This window comes from Camelus dromedarius, chromosome 24 (assembly GCF_036321535.1).
Source record: "Camelus dromedarius isolate mCamDro1 chromosome 24, mCamDro1.pat, whole genome shotgun sequence".
In the NCBI taxonomy this organism is placed as follows: domain Eukaryota; kingdom Metazoa; phylum Chordata; class Mammalia; order Artiodactyla; family Camelidae; genus Camelus; species Camelus dromedarius.
In genome coordinates this window covers 9,807,157-9,816,653 of record NC_087459.1, presented here as the reverse complement: position 1 = coordinate 9,816,653, position 9,497 = coordinate 9,807,157, and the positions used below count along the sequence as shown (strand labels likewise).

Genomic DNA, 9,497 nt, shown 5'->3' with positions numbered 1-9,497 from the left:
ATTGGTATAAAGGCACCAGCCAGGTAAAGGCAGGGAGGGTAGGTCTGGGAGCTGAAGACCTTGGCCAGTCGGGTCTGTGCAGCGCCTCCCAGAGGCCAGCAGGGGATAGCAGTGGGCCTGGCCAGGGCTCGAGCTGCAGCCTGAACTGTGTGCAAAGCAGGGAAAGGGGTTAAACCAGTCACTGCAGGAAAGAAACCACTACAGCCCGAGAATCCCAGCATCCCAGGAAAGCTTGACCTTTCTGGAAGAATTAGACCTGCTCAGGACCTAGAGAAGTAGGTGTAGCCAATTGGTTGAAAAGGAGCTGGTGATGAAGAGCTGTCCTCTCCCAGTGCCTGCAGAGAGCCTGGAGGAGCTGCGGCCGGCGGCCTCATGGGGGATAGCAGGCCCAGGCGTTCCCCTGCAGAAGCTGCCCTGCCGCCACAGGAAGAAAGCACGCTGAACCCTGGGACAGCGAAAACCATGAGACACCCACACTTTGATGTGATGTGACCTCTTAGGCCGGTCCCACTTCCTGTGGCCTGACTTCAGCCTGGACATGATCACTCAAGGCAGCCCAGCTTGAGCAGGGCCCAGGCAAGGGGGCCCCAGGGGCCTGCGCAGCCCCAGAGCAGCCCCCCCAAACAGGAAGCCTCAAGCAGGGCTGGGAAGGGCCCTTCTGGCTGACCACAGCTCTGGGTGGACAGAAAGCCCCAGAGTGAGAATGACCATGGGAGACCCCAACCCCAAACATGTGAACACCCACAGGAGAGTCAGGAGAAGGCCCCCCAACCTCTCAGGGGCACTGGCAGAGGGAGCCCATGGCCCAGCCCTGTCTGGTTGTGGGACATCCCTTCCAGGTGGGGAGGAAAGCTGGGGGCCAATGCCAATTTAGGGATGCTCCCGGGATCCCCACAGGGGACGCTGTTTCCTCTGTGCTCAGGATCCACCCACCCTGAGTGGTGGAAGGAGGGGCAGAGCAGGCCTCCTGGCCTCTCCCGTGTGACAGATACCTACCAGGCCCCTGCGGTTTCCAACATCCTGTGGGCCGCCTGCTTTCAGATGACTTCACTGCACCTCCGGCTGAGGCTGCAGCCACCAGTCTACATTCTGCCTGCCTGGAGCCTCAGCAAGCTTCTGGAGGGTAGCCACTGTGTGTCCCTCAGCTCCTGGCAAACATTGATAGAAGGAGGGGGAGGGGGCATGGGAGAATGTCATCATATGGAGCACTTCTGATCTGCCACCTTGGTCCCCTCCCCTCCCCTCCATCACCCACACAGCTCTTGAGGACAGACTAATACAAGCACACACCCCCTTCCACCTCTGCTCATACACAAGCTGCTGCATGCATCTGAACCTATTGCTCTCCTGCTCTACAACCATCACTGGCGCCCACTTGCTTCCTGAGGAAAATCCAGGCCCCTATCACTGTGCTCCCACCTTGTCACCTCCTTCTCTTGGTGGCTCCACATTCAGTGGTTTGCTTTCTGGCACCAGAGGATGTTCTGTATTTTTCTTCCATTATAACTTTTCTCATGTTTTTCACTCTGGTCTCTCATACCTTCCCCATCAGTGCAGCCCATGTGCTGAGGTCCACTTCCAGGAGCCTGAGCGAACAGCCACTTTCTACCGTTTCAGGTGTAACTGATCTGCCTTAGGGCCCTTTGACTCAGGAAGACACTGTGAGGTACAGCTGGGGCAAAGGTGCCTGTGGGGTGCTAAGAGAGAAGGAAAGCAAGGGGGGCTGTTTAGAGATGGTGAGGAGGGCCACACCATTTCAGCATGCTGACTTGGAAGTCGGGGGACGTAGCTGCAGCCCCAGTGAGGTCAGCTGCCTGCTGGGTGTTCTTGGGCAAGTCACTGAACATCCTCACTGCTGACCTGGTTTCCTTACCACCCCCCTGAACAGCAAAGGTCTACTGGTGGTGGGTCCGTTTTCCCTTGTGATGTTGCCTGGACCACTTTCCCCTGACCATCAGGTGTGCAGGGGTACTCGGTCCTCGAATCAAGACCCTAGCAGCACTCCTACCTCTGACTTCTGGGGCGGTAACAAAGCCGAGGCAGCTGCGGCTCATTGATTTGTCTGTGAGGCTGTTGGCTTTTGAAATCAGACAGGAAGGAGGGTTGAGGTGGAGCCCCGCACAGGAAGAGGGTAGGAGCCCCAGGGGCCGTGACAGCCAGTGGGCTGAGGGGACTGACTGCAGGAGCTGGCGGACCAAGTCCCTGCTGCCCTGTGCAGTCAGCACCTCCTGATCCCTTCAGACAGGGCTTCACTCCTGCCCTGGACAGATCCTGACGGCTTGGGGCCCAGCTGACCAGCCACAGAGATTTCCAGGACATCCCCACCACCGCACAGCTGCCTCTGTCCACTGGAGCAGGGCTGAGCCCAGGAACACTGGGATGGAGCCCCCCCGGCCCCCCAGTCGAGGCATTCCTGGGGCAACAAGGCCCTGGAGGTAAGTCGAGTCCAGGCTGCCTCGGTGTAGGCTGGGAGAAGAAGAGGAGACAGGTGGCAGGAAAGACTGTGACTTTTAAGGCCTGAGCCACTCTGGGGAGGGGTGTCTGGGGCAATGCCGGGAAGGTGTCCCCACGGCTGCCAGGAGCTGCTAGGAAGGACTAGATCACGGCATGGAATAAGCAAACACATGCCAAGGACAGCCCACGATGGGCTGAGGGGACAAAGCCCATCTCCCTAGGTACCAATGACGGAATAGGAGGAGCAGGAAGTAGTTGGAAAGGCTGCAGGCAGGCAGAGGTGACGTTGACCAGTGCAGCCGAGTGGTTAAACCTGGAATCAGCAGACCTGGGCACCACCTTGGCATCCTTCTTTCACTCTTAAGATGGAGGAGACAGTCTCAGACCTGCCCAGGGCCCTGGGGACCAAGGGCGGTGGTGCAGGCGTGGTGGGGTCCATCACCCAGAGCCTGCTACAGAAATTGCCCTCGTATTGGGTGAGCAGCCCCCAGGGGCCTCTCCCTGCTGCGCCCCCGGATGGAGGTGAGGCTCGCCATTCTAAGAGGGATGGTAACCACAGAGGCCTTCTGGAGAAGAGGTGTCACTGAGCTGGGCCGGGGGTGGCTCTTGGCCCTGGGGTTCTCCTCTATGGCCCGGCTCCTGAGGTCCTGGGGTTCCTCCCAGGCCCCTCAGTGGAGGCACATGCATTCCCCGAGCCCTTGGGGCCAATACAGACCACCTGTGGCTGGCTCCCAGGTTAGGATGCAGGCTGGGCACCCCCTCCTCTGTCCCAGGGCACTCGGATCCCCAGGGATGAGCCTGTCCCTGTCCTTCCATGAGGGCTCTGGGGGCCAGTGCAGTGAGGAGGGCCATCTTGCAATGAAGGCACTGCTTCCTCCCTCCTCTGGGAAAGGCTATTTGGTCTCAGGTGGTCAGCGGTCATGGTGCTGGGGCCACCTAAGGGGGCTGAGAACTGAATTCTAAGGCCATGGGGGTCAGGGATGGGGGCAGGAGTCAGGAGAGAGGAGCATCCAGGAAGATGTGGCCTGAGATATGGGCAGCCCAGGTGGGAGGTGAGCATGGCAGGGCCCCCTTCATTCACCAAGTGCAGGTGGGCAGAATACAGGCCGGCTGTCCTCACACAGGCCCAGCAGACGGCACCGAGGCCCCTGGGAAGAGACATTGGGCCTATCTGGCAGAGAGAATGAGTAAATCGGGACCTTGGTCTCAGGGATGACGCAGAAGTCCAGTTGTGGAGCCTGAGGGACAGGGTCTGAGTGACTCCAATACCAGGGAGCACAGGTCCTTAGCTGTGCCCTGCTCCACGGATGATGCTCCGGAGGACACGTGGGAATGGGGAGGCCCTGCTCCAGGGAGTTGGCAGTGGTGGGTCTGGCTCTGCTCTGACCACTACCTCCACCCACTGACCGATCTCTGGCCTTCAGATCCCCCAAGATGATACAAGGCCCACTTGCCCTCAGTCTTCCCCTCTTAAACTGGGCTCACAGGCCTCCAGCTGCTCACTGGAGGCTGTCTGCACTGGCCAGGGTCTCCCTGACTATCCCTGGTAGCATCTGGCCACCAGGCATCACCCGGCTCAGAGGCCTCTGGTATGTTCCACCCTGCAGGGGTGGCATTTAGGGCTGCATGCAGGGCTGTCCACACAGGTGGCCAGGTAGCCCCCCTATCTGGGGAGACCCCTCATCAGCCTTTGCTGCTGGCCCTGGGAGGTCATGGGGATGGGGTGGGGGGTTCCTGGTCCAGCTGCTGGGGTCTCCTCCGTTCTTGTGGGGACAGGGTGTCCAAAGGTGAAGGCCAGGTTGTGGAGTGGGAGGCTCATCTGAGTGGGGCTTGAATAGGGGTACCAGATAAAGTACAGAGCACCCTGTTAATTTTGAGTCTCAGATAAACAATGAGTTTTTTTAAGTATGTCCTAAGTGTTATATAAGATACACTAAAAAAATTAAATGTTGTTTATCTGACATTCAAATTCCACTGGGAATTCCAACTGTATCTTAATTTGCTAAGTCTGGCAACCCTCATTGAGGTCAGCGGGCAAGAGAGATCGGTGTCTGATCAGGGGGGAGTGTTGGCCTCCAGTGCTGAGTGGTTAACAGGAGGCCACAGAGGCGGGGGAGCTCGCCCTCCCACCTTCCCAGACACACACAGGCCTGCCTCTTCCTCCCGCTTCACTTTGTTGTCCCTTCTTTGTCACCTTCCTAACCTCTGTCTGGCCCAGTGGTTCTCAACGCTGGCTGCTTATTAGAACCACCTGGGTAGATTTAAAATGTATCCTTGTTGGGGCTCAACATCAAACCAATTAAATCTCTGGACCGCTGGGCTGAGCAGTGGCTTTTTAAGAATAGTGCTCCATGGAATGACCATATATTCCAGCAATTCCACATCTAGGTTTATACCTCAAAGAGTTGAAAGAAAGCAGGGCCTGTTTGTCCATAGCAGCATTATTCACAAGAGCCAAAAGGTGGAAACAACCTAAGGTCTACTGATGTATGAATGAATAAACAAAATGTGGTCTACCCATAAAATGGACTATGAGTTGGCCTTAAAAGGGAGTACGAAATTCTAATACATGTTATAACAGGGTTGAACCTGGAAAACATTATGCTCGGTGAAAGAGGCCAGATGCAAAAAGACAAATACCCTATGATTTCCCTTATATGAAACATCTAGAGTTGTCAGATTCAGAGACAAAAAGCAGAATATGGTGGTTACAGGGGCTGGGGAAGGGGATGGGGTCTCAGTGTTCAGTGGGTGCAGAGTTTCCATTTGGGAGGATGAAAAGGTTCTAGAGGTGGATGGTGGCTGCACAACATTGGAAATGTACTTATTGCCACTGAATTGAATGCTTAAAAATGGTTAAAATAGTAAAGTTTGTGTTATGTACATTTTGACACTAAGTTAAAATTAAACTAAAAAGTACAGTGCTCCGGACTGTGTCCTGCCAGAGCCGAGAAGCACTGAGCCCTTCAGCGTGGTCCCCTCGCACTGCTGGCCACCATCCTACCCTCACCGAGGCAGTCAGTTAGCTGGTGGGTGAAGCTGGTCATCCAATGGCAGGAGGCTGTGTCCAGCCACACCTGACAGCACCCTGTCTGAGAGCAGGACAGAGGCCCGAGTGGCCCGGCCTCATGTGCTAGGTAGCATGGTAGCATTGCTTTGTTTCGGTTTACATACATTTGAACTTTCAGATAGCTGCTAGCAGAACTTTTTCTAAATTGAGGTGTAACTTAGTATGGTGAGCTCCGTGACTTTTTATTTACGTACATGCCGGTGTGTACACCATCCAAGTTAATACAGAGGAGTTTCCAGCACCCAAGAAGGCTGCCTCAGGCCCCCGTCCAATCAGAACCATCTCTAAGGGTAACCACTGCTTTGACTCCTAACATTTCAGAGTAGTGGGGCCTGACTTTAAACTCCCTACAAATGCAGGCACAGAGTGTGTTCTGTTTTGTGTCCGACTGCTTCCACTCTCAGTGTCTGTGAGAGTCAGACGTATGGCTGAGGAGATCAGTAGTCTATTCTTTTTCACTCTTACGTAGTAATTGATTGTGTGAACATACCCCCCCAAATCCCATTCTTCAGTTGATAGACATTGGTTGTTTCTACTTTTTTGGACTTTATGAATAAAGCTGCTAAAAAACATTTTGACACTGTGTTTTGGTGGAATAAACACTGGTTTTTGTTGGGTATATACCAAGGAGGGGAATGGCTGGGTCACAGAAATATGCACATTTAGCCTTATTACTACTAAACATTTTTCTAGAGTGATCTTAATTTGCATTTCTCTGATATCTAATGATATGTTCTTTTGTGACATTCTTCAAATTTTCTGCTCATTTTTTCATTGGGTGTCTGGTTTCTTACTGATTTTTTTTTTAATGTGTTTGGGACATTGTCTTCTAGTCAGTAGTTTGCTCTTCACCCTTTTCACGCTGTCTTCTAATGAGCAGACATTCCTAATTCTAATGAATCCCAATATAGTGTTCTTTTCTTTCATGGCTAGTGCTTTTTGTGCTCTGTTTAATCTTTACTTAGACCAAATTCATAAAGATATTCTCCTGTACGTTTTCTAAGGCTTGACCATGTTAGCATTCACATTTAGATCTATGATCCGGCTTTAGTTAGTTTTTTGTGCATGGTGTAAGGTAGGAATCAAGCTTCTTTTCCCCCCATATGAACATTCCATTAGCCAGCACAATTCAATGCAAAGACCATCCTTTCTCAACTGATTTGCAGTGGAGCCCTTGTTATAAATCAGGTGACCATATATGTGTGGGTCTCTTTCTGTATGCTCTATTCTACTGCATTGGTCTATTTGTCTGCTCTTGTACCAATACCTATAGCTCTATACTAAATCTTGATATTGGGTAGTGTGAGCCCTCAGGCTTTGTTCTTCTTCTTTGAGATTTCTTGGACTATTCCAGGGTCTTCTGCATTTATGTATATGTTTTAGAATCAGCTTGCCAATTTCCACCCTCCCCTCTCTCCCTCCAAAAAATCTGCTGAGATTTTGATTGGATGTCAATCTATAGATCAATTGGGGAAGAAACAACATCTTAATAATTTTGAGACTTCCAATCCATGAACATGGCGAACCCCTACTTTAGGTCTTTTTAAATTTCTCTTAGTATGGTTTTATGGTTTTCAGTGTAGAGGTCATGCAAATGCTTTGCTAGATTTATTCTTATATATTTGATTTTTTAAATGGTTTTTAAATTTTTTACCTTTGATTTGATTGTTGCTAGTAAATAGAAATATAACTGATCTTTTTGTGTACTGATCTAGTGTCCAGAAACCTTGCCAAGTTCACACATTAGTTCTAATAGTTCTATTATAGATTCTTTTGTATTTTCAATATATAAATCATGTCAACTGTGAATAGTGAGAGTTTTATTTTTTTCCTTTTCCAATATTTATGTCTTTTATTTCTTTCATTTGCCCTATTGCACCAGCACCTAATTTTTTAAAAAAGCAAACCATCAACCAGAAAGTGTTATTCCTGGGGAGTGGAATTGAGGTATATACTGTACTTACTTTTGTATTATTCAAATGATTTTGGCTTTTCGAATTCTGTAAGCAATCTATTTAAATTGGAGGCGGGGAGCAATACATGTTTGTTAGCAAAATCTAAGCAATTGAAATTCACAAAATAAGAAACAAGTCCTTAATCCCACTGTCATACATTTTCCAGCTATTCTCTGACAAGACAAAAATGTATCCTATTTTTTTAAAAAGGCATCCTATAATAATTCTTCTCTGCACATTTTTTTCCCACATAAAAAGACAATGTAAAACCTCCAGGAAGCTCAACAAACTCTAAGTTAGATTAATTCATAGACACCCACACCAAAACACATTATAATCAAACTTTCAAAAAACAAAGACAAAGAGAATCTTGAAATTAAGAAGGGAGAAGCAAATCGTCACACACAAGGGATCCTCAGATTATCAGCAGACGTCTCATCAGAAAGTTTGGAGGCCAGAAAAGCATAGGCTGACATATTCAAGGGCTCAAAGAAAAAAAAAAAAAACTATCAACCAAGAGTCCTGTACCAAGAAAACTACTCTTCAAAATTAAGGTGGAAATTAAGACATTCCCAGAAAAACAAAAGCTGAAGGAGTTCATGACCACAAGACCTGCCCTGCAAGAAATGCTCAGGGGGGTCCTGTAGAGTGAAATAAAAGGACACTAGAATCAAAGTCAGATGCAGAGATAAAGATCTCAATAAAAGTAAATACATGGCAACTATAAACACTAGTATTATTGTAACAGTGTAGTTATTTGTAACTGCACTTTTTGTTTCCTACATGATTTAAGATATTAATACATTTAAAGAAAAAAAGTTATTAGTGTACAAGCTAGTATTACTGTAACTTTGGTTTGTAACTCCAAACTTTGTTTTCCATGTAAGAGTGTAAAGAATTTAAAAGAATTATTAGTTTATGTTTTGGGGCACACAGTGTATAAAAATGTAATACTGTGACATCAACAACCAAAAGGGGTGATAAAAAAGCTGTAAAGGAGCAGAGTTTTTGTATATTATTGAAGTTAAGCTTGTATAAGTTGAAATAAGAGTATTATAACTTTAGGATGTTAAATGTAATCTCATGGTAATCACACACAAAAAAATAAGTAAAATATGTACACAATAAGAAATGAGAACAGAATTCAAACATTTCATTATAAAAAATCAACTAAATACAAAGATGATAATGCAAGAAATAAGCTACAAGGCATAAAGAAAACAAATAGCACAATGACTTCTTATCAGAAATTACTTTAAAAGTAAATAGATTAAGCTCTCTAATCAAAAGACAGAGATTGGCAGCATGGAGAAAACCATGTAATCAAACTATACATGCTATCAATGAGATACTCACTTTAGATCCAAAGACACAAATAGGTTGAAAATCAAAGGACAAAAAAAGATATTCCATGAAAATAGTAACCAAAAGAGAGCAGGGGTAGCTACACTGATATCAGACAAAAAAGACTTTAAATCAATAAAAGTTATAAGTTATAAGAGACAAAGAAAAACAGCAAGAAGATACAACAATTATAAACATTATACACCTAATGACAGACCATCAAAATATCTGAAGCAAAAATTGACAGAACTGAAGGGAGAAATAAACAGTGCTACAGTAAGTACCTGGAGGCTTCAATACCCCACTCACAATAATGGACAGAACAACCAGACAGAAAGCAAATAAGGAAATAGAAGTCTTAACACAATAAACCAACTAGATCTAATGGACACATACAGAATACTCTACCCAACAACAAAAGAATATTCTTCTCAAGTGCACATGGGACATTTAAAAAGACTGACCATGTGTTAAGCCACAAATTAAGTCTTAATAGATTTTAAAAGACAGATACCATACAGAGTATTTTCTCTAACTACAATGGGATGAAGTTAGAAATCAATAACAGAAGAAAAACTGGAAAATTCATAAAATTTTGGAAATTAAACAATACACTTTTAAATCACTAATGTATTAAAGAATTCACAAGGGAAATTATAAAATACTCAGAGATG

At 47.2% G+C, this 9,497-nt stretch overlaps 1 protein-coding gene across 2 annotated transcripts in view; it reads left to right on the top strand.

Annotated features, from left to right (window-relative positions):
- The first annotated feature begins 1,971 nt into the window (after positions 1-1,971).
- Positions 1,972-9,497, top strand: part of NLRC3 (NLR family CARD domain containing 3) — a 33,810-nt gene continuing 26,284 nt past the window's right edge. The window contains exon 1 of one of the 2 annotated variants that reach the window (XM_064478395.1): positions 1,972-2,435. The gene's annotated coding sequence lies outside the window, so the exon portion shown is untranslated. The remainder of the gene's footprint in view (positions 2,436-9,497) is intronic. The other variant, XM_031447804.2, reaches the window with a different exon arrangement.